Source organism: Rhinolophus sinicus, linkage group LG01 (assembly GCF_036562045.2).
Source record: "Rhinolophus sinicus isolate RSC01 linkage group LG01, ASM3656204v1, whole genome shotgun sequence".
NCBI classification, from domain to species: Eukaryota; Metazoa; Chordata; class Mammalia; order Chiroptera; family Rhinolophidae; genus Rhinolophus; species Rhinolophus sinicus.
The window spans coordinates 30266631-30286397 of NC_133751.1; the positions used below are offsets into that span (position 1 = coordinate 30266631).

General features: G+C 38.3%; 1 long non-coding RNA gene across 1 annotated transcript in view; it reads left to right on the plus strand.

Moving 5' to 3' along the window:
• LOC109447516 (uncharacterized) overlaps positions 1 to 19767 on the plus strand; it is a 65965-nt gene that overhangs the window by 28119 nt on the left and 18079 nt on the right. Inside the window, exon 4 of the long non-coding RNA XR_012493812.1 lies at positions 12749 to 12883. This is a non-coding gene — a long non-coding RNA (uncharacterized LOC109447516). The remainder of the gene's footprint in view (positions 1 to 12748; positions 12884 to 19767) is intronic.

The following is a 19767-nucleotide window of genomic DNA, read 5'->3' on the forward strand; positions in this document are numbered from 1 at the left end:
TCAAAATTAACAGTGGCTTAAGTAAGATAGAAGTTTAACTCTCCCATAATAGTTTAAACATAAGCAGTCTGGGGCTAATATGGTATCAGGGATCCAGGTTCATTCTATCTTGTTGCTCTGTCATCTCTGGAACATTCCATGCTGCACGCTTATGGTGGAAAAGACTCCCACTACATTCACATGCCAGGAGGAGTGTCTAAAGAAGGGAGAGTGAAAGCTAACTCCCTTCCATTTAGAGGCACGATCCAAAGGTTGAGTCCATCACTTCCTTCTACTTCCTAGCCATTAAACCTTAGTTCACAGCTGCAAGGGAGGCTGGAAGATTCAGTTCCTCAGTTATTTCAAGTGCTCACTTGTCACATGTGGCTCATAGCTATTCTATTGGACAGTACAGACAGAAAATGTTTATCCCTTGTAGAAAGTGACATTGAACAGTGCTGCTTTGGATCAAACTACCAGTGTCTAGGATGTATGAAAACTACAAAAACAAATTAAATGATGCCATAAGGAAATAACCAGCCAAATTCTGCATCTGGGGCATTCTGGGGGACACATGACCAGTTTTGTATTATGTTCTCTGTGAGGGATCTGCTATCCATCTCTTTTGGGCCCCACAGGAGAGAAGAAAAAAATCTTTGGAAGCAAGATCTTGATATTTCATGCCTTTTTGGTTTCCTGCACGATCATTTCCTCTTTTCTTCTTTTATAATAGTTCGCAAAACATTTTAAAACATGCTGACTTGTCATAGCAGTGCTAAGTTGAACAAAACATAGAAATTAAAATCAATTATCCGTCTTTATGTTTCAAGGCATGTAAACCTAAACCAGGTTAAACAATAAAGAGAAGTTAATGGTTTCTGAACAGTAACTGGAAAATCTGGAGGTAGGGCTAGCTAGCTTCAGGTGGGCTGCGCTGTATCAGTAATTGCTGAGTCTTTGAGAGACACTAGGAGAACCCAGGAGAACAGAGAGAACACAGTGACACCAGCTGCCGACTTGGGTGGCTGACAGCAGCAGGGCACCCATGGTGCCTCCCTGGGAACCAGTCTAGGAAGCAGTAGGGTCCTGCCACTCTGTCTTAGACCATGGAGAATGTAGGGGACATTACATATTTTCCAGGACCTGTCTGCACCTCCTGGCCATGACCTCATGCAGCCACACTCCTCACTGGTGGACCCACAGCCCGCCTTGGAGAAAATCTGGGAAAAGGTCTGGAAAACAGCATTTACTTGGGTCATTCAGGCAGAGACTGAGTTACATAGAAAAATTTAATTAGTTGGATTATATTGACCAGATTGGAATAAAATTTAGCTTTTTCTTCTTATCCATTGGGTTGAGGGCTTATTAAAAAGATCATATCAGTTATGGAGAAATTTTTGAAGGTCATATTTTCACTGGACATCTGATCGTAAAATGAGTAAATTTGTGACCACATCGTTAAGCTTATTTTACCTTTAACAAATAATGTGTGTTCATTGAGAAGAATTTGCAAAGTTTGAAAATAGAGGAAAAATATGACTTACTGGTACCCAAACACAATCACTATAAATATTTTTATAAAATATGTTCCATTGTTTTTTCTATGAGTACATTTATGTAGCCAAAATCATATTATGTATGTAGGGTTTTTATTTCTTATTTATTGTATCAAAGAACTTCCCTTTATCTCTATATATATAATTTAAATGAGCATATATTATTCCATTAATATTCTATTTCATAATACCCCAGAGTTTACTTAACTGATCTTTTAATGCTGTATCATATTCCTTAAAGAAGAAGAGAAAGTCAAAAATGTATCTATGGTGAAACATACATAAGAAGGACTAGATAATTTTAATTATTTCTTACCCGAGACAGATCCTTCCCCTGAACTCTATCTTGGTTTATAACGAAGCAAGTTGAACAATTGGTCTAAAGTACCCAATAAGATCTAAAAGTGAAGTGTCACATGCCTCAGCAATGCAGAACTCGTTCATCTGACCAATTTTGACAAAATCAGATCATCAGGCAGGGGAGAGTTAACTGGTAAATGTGGGCAGTGTGTATTCCCAGCTCACACCACGCAGGGTTGTTCACTAATTCGTGGACATGAAACCTTGTGAATTAGTAGACTGGATATCTGCTGTGCTTTGGTTGTGCAAAACTGGCCATTTCTGTGCTATAACCTCTTACAACCTTTCAGACTAACAAGCTCATAGAAGGGATTTGAAAAAGCTGAAGAATGCTGGAGCGTTATTTTCTTTTTTATTTTAGAGCACATACAATCTACACAAATTGATTTTCATAAATGATTTCATAAGGAGAAATGTGTGTGTGAGTGTGTGTGTGTGTGTGTGCGCGCGTGCGCAGTTTTAATGTGAGTAGCATTTCTTCATTTCTTACTCAACAGCATCTCCTTTAGTCCCCATTTGCATCAAATTTCTTGAGCTGACTCCTTTTCCTTGCAGGAGGTGAAACCAAGTGGAGAAAACAGTTAACATTCTCCATTTCTTGGGCCCAAATGAGCTGGATCTTGCATTTCACTCAACTCTGCATAACTAGCTCCACAAATGTGCATTTAAAAAACATAAAATTGAACGAGGAAAGAGTAGGAACGTACAAAACACCGTCTTTCCTTTTATTTGATGAAGCAACAAGTTTGTCTCTATTTCTCATTGTGTTAAAAAGCATACATTGTTTCATGGTCATTATGTTACATTTCTGGTCATATGTGTATTTAACTGCACATACATGAAAAAATAATAGTTACAAGGTAACAACAACTGTAAAATCTGTTCTTAAACTTTGTTTCTGGTAACAGCCTCTATGTTGTATGCAAGCTAAATTTCATGTTTAAAGTATTTCATGTTTTAGCACTGACTAGTATATACTTTATCTATACCCATTCAGGAATGGGTTCCAAAATGAAAATGTCTAAATTATGGTCAGATTTTCCTGTAGGTCAATTCTGATCCAGTATGCAGGGTCCAATTATAAAGGAGCTGTACTTTGGTCCACTTCTTAAGGTCAGCAATAATGGAATTCTATACATCTTAATCAAATCTCCTGTGACTAATTCAGTCCATAGGACTGTGCTTATAAATATTTTATATGTAGCTTCCAGTAATAGTGCTCATTCTATCAATCAATATCAAATTAACCCTAAGATTACTGAAAATCTGGGATAAAATATAAAATATTAAATCACTCATTTTTAATAGTATAGGTAATAAATGTGTATTGCTCTGGAGAAATGACTCGACTTTTTAACGTAAAATTTATGAGACAATTTGGAGCAGTGGAGAAAGTTCTGCGTTCCCTCCTCCATGTTGGAGGAGCAGCTCAGTGGAAACAAGTGGCAGCCACATTGGTCTACCCATGTATTATATTCTTGAGGCCACCCAGTCCCAGTTCAACTCGAAGAACTTCTAGTCAATGGAATGTTGTACAACACTTCAATTTAATAAACATTTAATGAGGAAAGCACGATGCCAGGTTGTTAAAAGGGACCCCTTGGTTGTAAGGAAAGGCAGTTCTAACCTGGGTTTGCTTGACGTAAAGGGTCAGGGTGCCGAGAAGTCTCATAAAACCTGTGCTAGGCCTCACCGGAACTGGAAAGCTGCCAAACGTCTTCTTCCTTTTCTTCCTGTGACTCACACACCCATTTCCCTTTTCTCTTTGACTGCATGATATTCTGACTCTGCCCTTTTTCTGCTTTATTCTGCTTTCTGTAAGCGTCTTGCCTGCTCTCACCTATTTGTACATGACACATCAGGGATACCCCCAAATGATAGCATCAGATCCTAAGTCTATATGATCTTCCAAGTAGATTTGGTGTGTTTTCATGAGTGTGTGTGTGTGTGTGTGTGTGTGTGTGTGTGCTATTTCCAAATTTGAAAGAAGAGAATCTGATTGGCCTAGCCTAAGTCAAATATCCACTCCTGCTCCAATAAGCTGTTGCCACAGGAAGGAGTGTTCAAAGGTCAGGTATGTGTTTAATTAGCTATGCTCCTTTTATACTGTGGACTGCACAGGTAAATTATCCAAGAAAAAGTGAGAGGATGAAGGAAACACTAATTCTGGTCCCTAGGTTTCAATTTTACGGAAGAGGCCAATTCGCGTATCATTTTAGCACAGGACAGATTGTGGTAAGAGTATAGAAAGCCCCTGGAGGATGGAGGAGGGCACATTGGGACAACAAGGGAGCAGGAAACCTTCTCCTGTGGGTGGACAATCGGTGCCTCAGGAGCACCTTGGAGGACAGTCTGCAGATCAGGAGTGGGGAGTGAAACCCAGGGGGTGTCGTTTTGGGGGTGTAGGCGCGACTTGAGAGGCAGCTGGTGTTTATTCTTCTGCAATGGGAAATCGTCAGAGGGTTTTGATCAGGAGAATCACATGATCAAATCTGTTTCCTGAGGATGCCTTAGGACATAGACAAACTGGATATGGTGGAAGTGTTGGGCACCTGTCCTCCTCCAGGAGCTGGCAGACCAGTGAGTCTGCGTGAGGTGTATGAATGGTCTGAATAAGGAGAAACGCCATGGAAGACAGTGCTCATGAATAATCAGTATATTTAACAATGATGGTGGAACTTTGCTGTGGAATGTATGCATAACAACCGGAGTTTGAAATGCTGGCAAAATAGTAAATATTCCCGGTAAAATCTGATGTGATTTTTAAATAGTTAATTTTTAAGGGCCAGAAAGAGGGCGAATATGAACATGGAGAAGTATTAAGTTGATTGTTTTTAGTGTTTGAGAACATGCTTTTTGCCAGCCCTGGTGGACTGCTGCACAGGATGGACGGAGCCCGCTTGGTCCACGCCGGGTGTGGTGGGTGCCATAGCTGGTGTCTCAGTGGTGTAAGGAACAGCGCAGGGAGTCGTGGAGTGGTGTGAGGGAAAGAGGTGCAGTACAGGCACCAATGCAGCAGAGAGAAATCTGGAATCTTGGGTTAAAATGCTGACAAGGAATGAGGTCCCAAAGGCCACAGGTTGGAGTGTTCCGTAAAACAACGGAGTCCCAGTTCTCGGGAAGATGATAAAGATAGAGAAATTGGACACGGGATGCTGCGAGAGGATGATGGTACAGAGAACGCTAGGCTGATCAAGCTGGAAGTGGTCTTGTACGTCCTCCAAGGGTGGTCAGGCTGTGCTAGCCTTGTCGGCTGTATCCTCAGTCATGGAGTATGTTCTCAGTGAGGACTTAACACATGCAAGTCACTGAACAGGCACCAGGGGGGCCCACGAAGCCAGTGGGCAGAAGGGCCAACATGTATTCAAGGTGCATTGCAAGAGGCTTTGTAAATGGTATTTTAATTTGATTTTGTTTGAACCTGTAGAACTTTAAAATCATTGCAACTCGGAGGGCTTTTTCCTCTGGCAAATCCGAGAAATTTCAGGTGGACTTTTTCTCTGTCCAATCTCCTTCCTTCCTTTGTGCCGTACTCTGGAATTGATTACTTTCCCCCAAACATACGAAGGGAAAAGTACTTCTCTCTGGAACTCAGTTGTTGACATGAGGAGCGTGCCTTATCCCCACGTCATCTGACATTTCACCCAGCCCAGGTTTCTGCGTACCCTCAGTGCCTCTTCATCCTGTCAGCTCTGGGCTCTGGCCCTTCCCTGGGGCGCTGAGGCTCCCGCACCATGAGCTGCTGCTGTTTCTTTGCCTCAGGCAGCTGCTTCTTTCTAACCAGAGCCAACAATCCTTTTTTGGGAACTTTGCCTTCCAAAACCTCCACTTCCAATGCATGGGAAGGACTCTTCAACAAAAAGACAATGTTTTTTAAAAAATGCACAAAAAACCCCTGTCACCTTACTCTCAAACATAGAATTTTTTGGGTGGAAAAAAAGCATGCTGAGAAGATAACGTATGGCACTATTTTTTTCTCTCATACCTCATTGCTTTGTATCTCATCTGTTTATTCATTTATGCAAATAAGAAAAATGTTTGCATTAATTTATTTTTGTAATAGTTGGTTTCCAGTTTACAAAGTAGAAAGTCATTTGAGATTACAAATAGGTAAAACATATATGCAGGATAAGGACTGGAATCTTTTAAAATTAAAAACAGTTGTGGAGTGATTGAGGGTAAGTTTTTGCTGTTCTCAAGTGTTGCTCTAATGTTACTATTTTGAATTTACAAATAAGCGTTTTTTTAAAGTACTTTGAATATAAAGTACAAATCTGGATTTTTTTTTTTTTTCTCTTGCACTGATGCAGGATTCTTTTCAGCTCGTTTCTTATCTACCTGGATGTGAGTGAATGCCCTAATAACAATTAACCCAGTTTCTTCCCTGCATGAAGAATTGTCTGCGTTCCAGCGCTTAGCTTAGTCTGAACACTATCTTGAACGCAATGAATAATGTCGCATAGGAAATTTATTGTAATAGTCTAGATCATTTTAGCAATTAATCTTGTTAGTAAAAATTATATACATATAAATATTAATACAATTATTTTAGAATTATTTTCTACACATTGAGATATTTAGATCAATCTGACTATTTTCTCTACCTGGAATGCCCTCCCCTCACACATTGCATAAATATGAATTCTTTCTAAATTAAACACACACACACTACGTAAGTACATATTTATAAAAATGGAAACAATACAGAAGTAAATATAGAAAATATTTTTCTCGTTTAATATAAAAAAACTTATGATTATGTTTGGGGTATCAATGTGCCAACTGAAAAGCTCGGTTTCCCAGGCTTCCTTGCAGCTGTCTGTGGCTGCGTGACAGTTCTGGCCAATGAGATGTAAGTTTAAGTCCATTGGGAAACACTTATGGGAAAACTATTTTTTTCCCCCTGAGGAAAAGAGGTGAATTCATCTGGTGCACATCTTTTTCTCTTTATCTTTTCTTCTTCTTCCTGACTAGAGTTTGGAAGCAGTGCCTGGAGTAATAATCTTGTGACTGGGAGTATGGAAAACACACTCAAAGAAGAGTGGCACCGGAGCGAGAAAGAGCCCAGAGCCTAGAGGTGCTCCGACAGCCTACCTGTATTAAAGTTATATATCCAGTCTAAAACGTTTAAAAGAGTTTATTATCTAAGTTAGAAAATGTAACCAAATATTAATTGAAGGCCATTAAAAGTGTCTGTTGAAATCTGCTAGGCTTATAATGAAATAATGAGATTTGTAAGCCGAACTTAAATGTTTAAGGAGGAATTAAATTAGAATCTGTGAATTAATAAATGGATCATTAATTTTTAAAACCAAAGTTCTCTCTAAATTGCCTTTTCTCTGATCATAAAGAAACTTACATTTATGCAAGGGAAAAAAAAAACTGAAGTGGCATGTAACGAATCTTTGGATAAATGCTTCTTCACCTTTGCAACGTATTGTGTCTTATATTCCCTAAGGTTAAGACGAAACTATGAAAACCATTAAGGATTTGTAGTCATTATGTTTTTTTAAAATTATGTTTTAATTTTAGCATTGAATGTTTTTCTGCCGTGAAAGAGAACAGGATTAACACTGGGAAAATAGAGTGACCATCCATCCTGGTTTCCTTGGGACTGAGGGGTACTCGGGAACTAGGGACCCCCAGTGCTAAAATCGGTATCATTGGTCACCCGAGTGGAAGGCATTGTGGCAGAGATGCCAAGACTATAGGTTTTAACACATACGTCTCAGACTTGGCTCTTCAACTGACTACCTGCTTATCATGGGCAAATGACTTATTTTGGTGCTTCTGTTTTCTCCTCTGTATAATAGTGATAAAACAATGAATATCTACCCTAAAGAGTTCTTGTGAAAATTAAATGAGTGACTACGTGGAGAGCACCTGCAGTCATACCTGTAAGGTAGGAAGCACTAAGCAGATACGCTCGGCCATGGCTGCGGCCTCACCCCCTTTTCTAGATTGTGTTCCTTATGTTATTCCTTTGCTTCCTCAGTTGCGGAGCCTTCATTTTATACTGAAATAGATGTGATGATTACCACCAGTTCTTTTACCATGGCTTGTCCAATCCTGACTTTTTTTGTTTTGGATTTTTTTCTTATCTTGATTTGTTTCTTGGTTGGCTGGGTTTCATAACCAAGCAGATTTTTTTACAAGGAGTTCATAGGAGCTGTGTTCTCTGAGTGCTTCGGTCTTTGAAAATGTCTATTGCTTTGCTATGACTGAGTGATATTCTTGGCTGGATATAATATTCTTGGGTTCCCCTTTCTTTCACCTCTTGGAAGATAGTCCTTTTTTTTCGGGCACTGAAGTTTGCCATACCAAAGTCTGAGACCAGCTGTGTTTCTTTTTCTCTTGTAAATGACTTGTTTTGCCTGAAAACCTGACTAATATTTTAATTTAAAAAAATTAATATTTTTAATTCAACTACATTGCATCTTGATCTAGATCATTGTTTTTCAAATATACAATGTATCCTAACTATAGATTCAGTTCTTATATTTCAGTGAAATTGTACTGTATTTTATTCTTTAATACTTTTAATACTATTTTTAAATAATACTTTTGACTCAGGGACATCAATTATTGGACAGGTCATTGTTATCTATTCTTCATTTTATCATGTTCTCTGAAATTACTTTAATTTCTTTACCTTTCTCCTCTGCATTCATTATGATATTGTCGTCTTTCTTTCATGCCATCTAGCGGATGATGGTAGGTGCCTACCTGATGTAAGTTTCTTCTTCCTTACTAACAGAACCCCACTTTGTTTTTGATACACACACACTCACATATATTTTATATATATGTTTTATATATGTTTTACATATATACTTGATGCAAAACTTGATTTAATGGGCTTCGTTGAAGCTAGGAGTGGACATATGACATACAATACAGTTCTGGCTAAGGAGCTGTAAGTCTACCATGGAATATAGATGTAAGGCAGAAGGAGAAGAGCTATGTTGGTATTATGAGGTGTTCACAAGGACAAAAGCCACTTGGTAGAAATGCCAGAGCAGAGAGCTAACACGATCTGAGATGGTTCCTTTGAAGAATCAAGAAAAACTATCACTATTTAAATAATTATTTAGTTAAATTTCCTGTTACATGCAATTGAAAATAATTTCTGCTGATGCAGACCATGCATTTAATTTTTAGCAGTGTACAAATGTGGAGTGCTTTGGGGTTTTTTTCCATGTCATTTTGAGTTGGAGTTATCTAATCCAATTTTGATATATGTGCTACTGCAGGGAGCAGGATATTTCTTTTTCTTTAATGGTGAAAAAAAGATTTAAAAGCAAGGATTTTACAATGATTTAAAAGTCAGGTCACCAAGATCAAACAAATCTTGTCATCCTCAGTGATAATTATATGAGTCAAGGGAGAGAACCACAGAAAGGGAGAAAGACAGGCTGGCAATAGGCTGCTCTCCTTAGAGAGATGGGCACTATATTTTTTCTTTTTCTGCCAGGCTTTCAGATTACCCTTTTCAAATATTTGACTATAAGATGTTTTAAAAAATTGTTTTCTTCTGTTTTATAGGGAGTAATCCAGAGTCTAGTATTCAGAATTCAAAAATGAGTTTGAGATCACCCTGATAATGTGCATGTTGGATAATAAGTTTGATGATGGGTAATTAACGCAAGAAAGAATAAAATAGTTCAACTCAGAAAAAAGGACTATGGCCAGTATTAGCTGAGGATTTAGAACAAATCTGTACCTTTTGTTATTACTGAGTTGGAATCGCCACCCGGTGGCTCTACCCAGCTGTTAATTAAGCACTTAGGCCGCCACAGTCATTAACTCCTTCAGGTCCCCAGGATATGCTTGGTTATTGCTTCACTTTACTGTGCTAAGCTCACTAATAGGCAATGCCTTAAAACACTGAGAATATTTGGCTTATAATACGTTTAGACTTCTATATGATTAGAAGGAAAAAGCAATTCTAATTTAGTTTCTCATTCATTTTAATTTGGGTTAGCAGATGTTCTATGAATACTGCAGTCAACTATATAATTTGCATTATGGAACAGCCTATAATGGCAATTTGTCATTTGTTGTTGTTGTTGTTATAGTGTGGTTTTAATTTCCTCCAAAATGTTGTTATAAAAATAGGATACATTTTATTTTCTAATTCATGGAGAAGATCCCAAGAGCAAAATTGGGCTCATAAAATTCAAGTAATATTTTAAAATTAGTTTTGTTTGAAGGGGGAAGGAGGGAAATAGAGAAAGGAAAAAAAAGTAAAGCAAGGGGAAGGAAGAGAAGCAAGCTGAACAATAAAGCTCTCAGCTTGCATGGGATCCACAGCCACTGTGATGTGAGAACAGGTGGTGGTGGGTGTGGGAAGCTGTTCACCTGGAAAACATTCCTATTTCTAGTATACCGTTACTATTCAAAAACTTATGAATAGAATTTGCATATTACTATTCAAAAACTTATGAATAGAATTTGCATATATATTTTTTATGCCTGTGTGTATATTGAGGAAGATTTTTGTACAAGCCACCACGTGGATAAATGGAAGGGAATGTACATATAAGCATTTTAGTTTTGTAATTGTATAGATTTTCCTAAATCTTATTTAGGGTTAATCAAACAATAAATGTTTATTGTTTTAAGCCTGTAAGTTTTGGAGGAATTTTTTTTATGCAGTAATAGATAATGAATATAATCTGCATCGTAAGTTATCTTGATGACTAAATGAGATCAAGTGAAACAATGCATTTTATCATTATGAGTTTGGTCTACCAGAACTTTGGTCAGAAAGTTACTTCTTTTATATAGACTACACTATTCTGTTGATAAGTTCAATTTTTTTCATGTTCTGATAACTTTTACTTGTAGTTTTCAGTTTCACCAAATTCTCCTGTCACTATATGTAAGTTACTACTTTCATTTCATATTGGGAATGTGATTGGCAAAAATAGTGAATCCCTAGATCTTATAATACACAAAAATAAATTATATTGAAAAAGTATTCAACTACTCTCTGGAAACCTACATATGTGTGTGTATATATATATATGTATATATGTATGTATGTACGTACGTACGTACGTATGTATGTATGTATGTATATATGAATAGAGACCAAATAATTTTTGGCTTATATGCTGAAAAATTACTTTAGCAAAGCCTAGATGGTCTCTGTAGGGGTGTAATTAAAGCGTGCTTACTCCTGTAATCTCCTGTATTTGGGGCTGATTCTCAAAGATCATGGGCCTTTTCAGTAACAACTTCATCTTTACATATATGTGTGGATAATGCTTACAAGACAGTAGTTTAATCACATAAGGCCTAGATCTCAAACTCAATTCCTTTAGGGGCTGAGCAGGTCAGGAGAACAGATGGAGTGAGCTGGACACGAGCACAGGTCCTTTTGGAGCTGCAGATACTCAGCTCAGTCCAGTGTCCACATGCACAAATTTGAATGCCAGGTTGCAGATTCTTCAAGTTTCAAGAAAAGATGGACATCTGGGGGGTTTCTATAACTTAAAAAAAAATTTTTTGAGAGGAAACTCTCCATATTTTAGAAAACACAAATCAAATAAAATCTCTGTTGACTAGAACCATTTCTCCGGTACCAAGAGGTGAGAGAGAAGCAGAGTGTATGGCCTGAATAGTAATTATTTTGTGGACAAAGCCTGTATCTACTGGAAGTCTCAGAAGTTCATGTTTTGTGCATTTCTGGGGGTCGTATAACCCATGCATGATTTCTGTAGAGGCTAGCACCCACTCTGCAGCCTGAGACAAAGGTAGTGTTTAATGGAGTCTTCTTATCAAGGATTCTCATTCATACAGACAGACTAGTTAAAATTTCCAAGACATTTCCCCGTACCTGTAACCACTTTTGTGTGGATGCACAGTGGCCTGCATTACAACAGTGTTGTTTAATCAGCTGCAAAAACAGTAAACGGAAGCCAGTGTAGAAAGGGTCATCTGTCAGCTGGCTAGCACTGATTCATAACCATAAGAGCCAAGAAAGCTGGGGTTCTGTCACCCCCGCCTCAGCTATGTCAGCACTTTGCAGGGTCCAAAATAAATAAGCTCTACTGTAACCTTTATGCTTTCCACTTTCACAGTGTTTATTACTTTACTCAGCATGATTGCTCATGTAAAATGTGAGTCTATGGTCCTTTAATCCTAATCTCAGGAATATTATAAACGCATAATTACATAGCAGGAGATGCATTTTGAATTGTTGGAAAATAAGAGAAGATGAGATGTTTAGCCTCTCCCAGATTGGTTCACGTTCTGCTATTTCTACCATATGTATTGTTCTTCTTACAGCTATTTTGGGTCCTATTAATTTCTGGCTGTTGAAAAAAATAATAATACAGGATACTTTGTTTTTCTGATAGGTCTGTTGGGTAGGATTTATTACACCCTAATTTTTGCCCTGGAAAACATACTTCCCCTATTAAAATAGCAAAGAGAATGTTTCCATTAATTGTGTACATTACTAATTGTATAAAGTTTTTGTAAAACCTTACCAAGTGGCTGTATTTTCCCAGACTACTGCTGATGACAAAATGTTGAGCAAAACCCTAAATTAGTCAAGTCCATCCAAGTGGAAGACAACTCATCACTGACAATATTTCCCTTTATATATAAGAAAAATTAACAGTTTTATCTGTTTTAGGTATATTAAGACAATGGACATTTTTCATTATCCTGTTAATAAAAATGAACACTTTTAATATTAGCAATTCTTCAAGAAAACAATTAGGATATTTTTATAAAAAACAAGAATAAGTAATTTTTATACAGATTTTAGTCCTCTTCATATTATATATTCAGTGAGGTTGAATACCTGAAAATTGTCATATTTTTTTGTGTTTTGAAAGAAAATTGTGAAGTAACGTCTATCTCCAATATGACAACTATCAACTCTGGGCAAAAGTCAACAATTACCTGAAGGCATTGGAGACAAAAAGCAGCTAAAAACTGGGTCTATAGTTGGAAGAGGAGAATTGCATTGGGTGAGTTTTCCCATTTTTAAAGACTTTTAGCGTGAGGACAAGCCCTGGGAGGCTTAGCTAAAACTCCTATGCACAGAAATCCACAATTTTACTGTCTTGAAAAACCAGAAGACAGAGTTCAGAGGGAGCACAGCAGCGGGAAAATAAAGGGGAACATCCTGGAAGGAGAGACCCAGAGAGAGGGAACCCCAAATTCTGCGTGTAAGCTCTACCCAAATCTCTGGTTGGGCCCTGAGCCACGCATGCGTGGGGAAGGCTCTACGCTGCCCAGCTAAGGATAAAGAAACTGATGTCCACCCACTGCAGAGAAGACAAGGTTCAGAGTTTGGCTCCACCCAAGTAAACTTCCTGCTGAAACAATAACTATAAACAAACAGTACTTTTCGGGAGAATGAAACCAGAATGGGATGACATGCGCCTGTCCTAAGTGCCATTGAGTTAGGATGGTGAGAGTTTACCATTTTCAGTCTCTGGTGGGAAGCAGACTGCCAGAAAGGAAGAAGAGGGTGGGAGAGTAGGGAGATCACCTAGAAAGTCTGTAACTCCGGGCAAAATGATAGAGCCTGGTTGGGGCAACAGAAGCATGTCTGTTGAATTGGACTAGGAACCAAATTTTTACTCACTGTCTGGTAGGGATCCCTGTTGTATACTTTAAAGCTTTTTGTTGTGAAATGTCACTCATAAACACAAACTGGTATTCTGACCCCTGCATACTCATTACTGGCCTTCAGCAGTTATCACCGTTTTGCCAATATTGTTTCTTCTGTATTTGAAATTTTATTTCCCCTTAACTTCTAATTTGAATAATTTCTAATGTACTTAAAAATGGAAAGAACAGTATAGTGAATACCCATATACCTAGACTTACTAATTACTAATATTTTGACATATTTGCTTTACCTCTCTCAACTATATATATATATATATACACACACATATATATGTATATATGTGTATATGTATATGTTTATATTTGAGAGACTACATATGTGTCTGTATATATACTATATACTATATATAGAGTTCTTTTTTCTATAACATTTGAAAGTAAGTTGCAGACATCATTATACTTTACCATTGTTATCAGTTAACTTTTCTATAAAATAAATCACCTCGTGTTTTAAAATAACCATTTATTTGTTTATGATTCTGTGGGTTGGTACTTTGAATAGGGCTTAGCTATGGTGATTTTTTTCTCTGCTCTGTGAGGATTTGTCTGGGCTCAGTGATACATTTGTGATTAGTTGGCAGGTTGGCTCAGGAGTAGTTGGTTCTCAGTGGCCTCATTCACATGTCTGGCAGTTGACTGGGGCCTCAGTTCTCCCCCATGTGGCCTCTCCTTCTCCAGTAGGTCGGATGAGAACAGAAGCTGCAACGTCACTTGAGGTTGAGGCTCAGAAGTCACACAGCATCAGGTCTACCATATTCTGTTGGTGGAAGCAAGCTAAAGACGAGCTGAGAGTCAAGCAATGAACCTGTCTGTCCTACAGAATCCCTGAACGACTCACATATCAGAGATACCACGTGTTAAGATGTGGTATTGGAAACTGAGTGATCTCCTGAAGTCAGTATTCAGAAAGGTTAGCCCCTCCTATGCATTCCCCTCCTAGGCATCCAGTGACTACCTCCAGGCAGACATTCACAGGCTTATTTTCTGGAGAAAATGAACCGGAGGAGTAGGTCTTAGGCACACCATAGCAGTAGAGGCAGAGGTGGAGGGCAGAACTTCTAAAATTCTTGGAATTTCCTGACTGTAGGAATGGCTGTTATTCATAATGAGCCCCCTTGAATACTACTGGATTTATACTAATGAGGTGACTTAGGTTGGGACCCCTAGCTGGTCTTACAGGTGGCTGGTCACCAGAAAGGCCAAGTGATTAGTCCCACCCACTGACCTCCAGGGAGGGAAGCAGAGACTGGAGATTAAAACTATAAAAACCCTTGAAAGACCAGATTTGATGAGCTCCCGGGATGGTGAACAACTGAAGTGCTGGGAGAGTGGCAAGCCAAGAGAAGGCGTAGAAGCTCCTTCCTGCCTCCACACCCCACCAGGCCCTGTGCATCACTTCCATCTTACTGTTCCTGAGTTGTATCCTTTATCATAAACTGGTAAATGTAAGTCAAGGTTTCGCTGAGTTCTGTGAGCAATTCTAGTGAGTTATCAAACCTTAAGAGGGGGATCATGGGATCCCATTTATGGTTGGTCAGAAGTATGGGTCGCCCAGGTTTGGGATTGGTGTCTGAAATGGGGGGTCTTTCAGAGGACTGAGTCCTTAACATGTGGGGTCTGTGCTAGTTCCAAGTACTTACTATCAAAATTGGATTGTAGGCCTCCAGCTGGTGTCCAGAGAATCAGGGAACTGATTGTTGGTCTTGGCAAACACCCCAGACACGCACACACATCCTTTTTCTATATGCTCATGACTAACATCTTATTAATTCAGACTTAGTCTTACATTTCCCCTCCTTGAAATTAGAATATTAAGTAGTTTTCATGGGTAAGTAGAAATGCAGAAAGATTTTCATTTGGTTTACTGGCAGGAACTTTTTGCCAGTGTGTCTGACTTCTGCCATCAAAATGATAGTCAGCAATGCTATTATTATTCTGATTGTTGATGTGTCAGACATTTGTATTTTTCCTAATTAATAGATATTAGGATATTAGATGTTAGGATAATAGATGTCGTTCCCTTTTCTTTTTTCACAATCTAGTTTTATTAATTCAGAAATCTTTTTCAGAAAGCTTTTTCAGAAAGCTTTAATTATTAATTATTTTATTAATTCAGAAAGCTTTTTGTTTTTCATATTCAAAAGATTATTTTTCTTTTCACTTCTTTTTGGTGTTTCCAAAAATGTTCTATACAGAGAATATATTAGTCACAAACAAACAAAAAAATCATATACATATTTACAAAGATGAGCAGGGAAGAAATAAAACTCAGAAACAGCAAAGAAATTGAAAGGAGGTACGTAAAATTGTTAATCATGGTTTTCTTAGCTGACTGGAAAGAGTAGCAATTAAACCTGAAATGTACCATTCATCTTTTCACTCACTCAAATGATATTATTTATCACCATCATATTATTACCTCCTGTTAAACATCTGGACAGCCCCAATGATGTCACTGTTTAAATGACAATGACTTGGAAGGTAGTGAGATCCCAGGCCCGACAAGTGTCCTAGTAGAAACCAGAATATCACTTGTGAAGGATAGTATGTGAGAGACTCAAGCATGATAGATAGTAGGACTGGGTAACTTCTCAAGAGTCTTCTAAATGGTGAACACTGGCTCCCTGGAAAAACTACCAAGATAACCTGTTGATAAAACAAAGCTGAGTTTATTGCTTACAATGATAAAGGAGAAGACTACCTTGCACAGTCTTGGCAGTGTTTCAGAGTGGGGAGAGCAGAGGAAGGATGTTTATGAAGCTCTTTTAGGATGTGGTTTAAGGTGAGCGTTGAGATGCATGGTGAGACGGATGAAGGAGAGGGTCTGGGGTTTGCAGGGGTGGAGGGAGGACTTGATTAGAATTGGCAAAGTTGGGACATAATAGTTTGCCATTGGTAGATACAGTGAGGGGAGGGTTTCAAAGCAAGTCTCAGAGTTGATAAACTGAGTTGAGCTAACTATTGTTATTAGTTTAGTTCTTTCAGGAAATTCCTAAAAGAAACAATAAAGTTATTTACAATTTTATTTTCCTGAGCAAGAGTTTCTTAAGATAGTAAAGTCATTTTTTACAGACAGTCACATAGGAAAATCATAATGATGAAGACATTCTTAGTTCTCCATCCTATAGTATTGCATGGCTGCTTTCAGTCTTCGCAGCTCTGGAATAGTATGATTTCTCTCCAAATTGTAATGCCGTTGGGAATGGGATAAATGAAAGAAAAGAGGGCCGGTTGTCTTTTAGCTACCTGTTTTCAGATGGAATAGATTGTAAGTAGATTTCATTTTATTTATTTAAAAAAATTTTTTTATTATAAAATCAATACATGTGCACTATAGGAATTTTAGCAAAATAGAAAAAAGTTTAGAGGAAATGGAGATGGTGTTTTCTGCTTTAATTTTTTTCTCTATTTTCTGAAGTTTCTATAATTAACTTCAAGCAATCACAGGAAGTGAAATTTTACATTTGATGACATCTTAGACTTTAGAAAAAGCAGTTTATGTAAAACTCGAGGGAAATGGGGTGAAGGACATAGTTTATTATGTACATTTAGTAGTTGATTACATTGCTCCCACTAACTTTCATACATATGTGTTTATGGATTGAACTCTGTCCTCCCCAGATTCAGATGTTGAAGCCTTAATTCCCGGTACCTCAGAATTCGGTTACCTGTTGGAGATGGGGCCTTTGAAGAGGAGATTAAATTAAAATGGGTTTATTAGGGTGGGGCCCTAATCCAATACGACTGGTGTCCTTATAAGAAGAGGACGTTTGGACATACAGAGAACACCAGAGGTGAGCACATAGGGAGGAAAGGCCATGTAAGGACACAGCAAGAAGGTGGCAGTCCCCAAACCAAGGAGACAGGCCTTGGAGAAATCAGATCTGCTAACCCCTTGATCTTGGACCGGCAGCCTCCAAAACTGAAGGGAATTTCTGTTGTTTAAGCCACAGTCTGTTTTTTTGTTATGGCAGCTCGAGTAGACAAATACAATGCACCTACATAGTTACCTCTTTTCTCTTTAGTATTGAAATGGACATCCCAGTCCAGGACTTGCCTGTTTTTTGAATATGAAGGTCCCCTGCTCACCTTCCCGGAGACATGGTCGTGTTGAGAACATGTACTCCCGATTGTGATTTCTTCCCCAACCTGCAGGTAGACAATTGCAGACAGTTTTCTTTTGAGGCTTATCAAGGAATTCCAGTGTTTTGACTGTGTTATCTATTTGGTTAAACTCTTTAGGTGAATTGAGTTCTTTTTTGAAGGAAGTTAAATAGCTTCTCCTAAATGTCATCATGAGACGTTTGACAGATTGATGGTCAATATCTTAGTCAGAGTCCGTCATGAACACAGATGAGTCACGTCAACCTCCCGTAGCCTTGAAAAGTCTGTGATATATTCCAAACACTCTGATTGTTTCTCCAGCCTTTTGGCAGCATTTCCTGGCATGTGACAGGCAGTCATTTTGCATTTGTATTAGTGACAATGAGAAAGACAGCTTAATTTATATGTGGTGCTTCCTTAGTTGCTAATATTTACTTCACATAGTGAACACGTTTGCAGCTGTCTCGGTGCACTTTGGGTGTGCAGTGTTTGAAGACAATTTCAGAAAATTGGGGCTCCGAACGTAGGTTAAAATTTAACCTTGAATATGGTTATCAATGCCGGCATCCTACTCGGCTAGTTACTGACTGTATTTTTAGCTTCTCTGGTCTTACAAAACCAAAAATTTTGCTAATTTCACTCATAAAAGTGGTATTTCATCCCTTCATGGCATCTCAATTTTTACATGAGACGTGAATAAAAATAGGTATCTGAGGACAAATAAATATGAAAAATCCGAGAAAAATAATAATTTAAAACCAAACCCGAGTACAGCTGTTTCTGCCTTCCGAAAGGAGTATGGAGGGGCAGGATGGCATAATTCATATCAGCAATTGAGTAATACATCTCTGCCTTTCTCTTCCTTCTCCTCAGAGACTGATGGGAAAAGACTGAAATTGCGAAGCTTCTGCCCATTTCTCTCTGCAGATAAAGGGCAGGATCTGGAGTTGACGCCCACAGCTATTGAAGAGCAGCATTAGAGCATTTGGGGGTGCGGAAAGGTCATTGAGGTTCCAGAGCCGAGTAGTGGACGGAAAACGCAATTGCTATGCATGATAATCCAAGGGAAATGGAGTTTCTTGGGGGAAGTCTAGGGGGAAATGTGTCCAAAGGAGAGAAGCAGGCAGTGTGGAGTCAGAAAGGGAATAAGGAAACATGGCAGGAGGACAGAGCCTGCTGAGATAGAGGTGCTCTAGGCAAAATTCCACTTGGGATGACCAGAAGACTTAAATAACAAAGATATCTAAAGTTCATCTTTCAGTGGTTTGTCAGGTGCCACTATTATGTCGTTCCATCCTTCATACACATCATTCCAAAAGTCCTACAAGCTGCTACATACATGCGAGAATAAATAAAAACAATTTTTCTCTGCCTGTAAAAGGAAAGAAGAATGTTCTCTCTGTCTTTCCTTTTGCAAGGATCTCTTTAGAAACAGAATGGGCCTTGAGTTTCTATTGGAACTTTTTGGGTAGATAAATCTTTCCAGGGTGAGATAAGCCCCATCTCCTGTTTCCCCTATGCAGGGATGTCTGCAAGCTCCATGCTTCATACTCCCTTGAAATGTCTGTACACAACTCTGGAGTTAACATAGCAGGGTATCTTGACTATTTGTCTCTTGTCTCTCAAGGAGATAAAAGGAGTTTCATTATTCTTTCTTCTGCTTTACTTAACTAATTGTGTGAAATAATTTATGACAAGCAAATGTTTGGAGCCAGAGAAGACAAGGAGAAATGTAATAGCCCCTTCTCCATGCCCCCACCCCCAAACAGAGACACATCTTAACTCCTAGAGCTGTTCAAAGTGACTCTGGTTTTCCAGTTATGAAGTTGGAATCAATTGTATTAGGATCTTCTTACATAAATTGACACCTGGGACAAACACATAAGCTATTTAATGATTGGCCTAATTGGGATCATCCTGTATGGATTATTGATTTCTACTTTTTTTTTTTAAAAAAAGGAACATTGATGTATCATTTTTCCATGTTATGGAACATTTTTTCAAATATCAGTTTTGATGACTATGATAACACTGAATGGATACAGAAAAATTTGTTTAGTAATTATCTTCTTTTTTTGCTATTACAGATATTTCAATGAGTAGCTCTATT